The sequence below is a fragment of the Merops nubicus genome, unplaced genomic scaffold (assembly GCF_000691845.1).
Source record: "Merops nubicus isolate BGI_N331 unplaced genomic scaffold, ASM69184v1 scaffold12923, whole genome shotgun sequence".
Classification (NCBI taxonomy): domain Eukaryota; kingdom Metazoa; phylum Chordata; class Aves; order Coraciiformes; family Meropidae; genus Merops; species Merops nubicus.
In genome coordinates this window covers 1,093-1,470 of record NW_008598305.1, presented here as the reverse complement: position 1 = coordinate 1,470, position 378 = coordinate 1,093, and positions in this window count along the sequence as shown.

Sequence of the window (378 nt, the reverse complement as noted above, 5' to 3'; positions counted from 1 at the left end):
TGAACCCCAAGAGATGAGTCTACACCCAAAACCAAGCAACAAGGTTGTTCCCTTCCCCCCTCAACACATCTCAGGTTTGTTCATCCCAGGAAGGAGCCGAAAATCCTCAGGCTGGGTGGAGGAGGAGCCTCTCTGGTCACGGGTTCCTGCTCCTGGATGGAGCCGTTTGTTCTTGGGACGTGACCTGGAATTGGAGCCAAGATCTGGGGCTCCACACGTCCCATTAACTCTCTGCTGTCACTAAATCTGGACTCTCCCCCTCCTTGCTGCATCTCCACTGACCTACATCTCCATGGAGCTTTTGGCCAAGCCCCTGGCTGCTCCTTTTCCCCTTTTCCCAGAAATTCAGGTCAGTGGGAGAAGCTGCAGAGCTTTTTC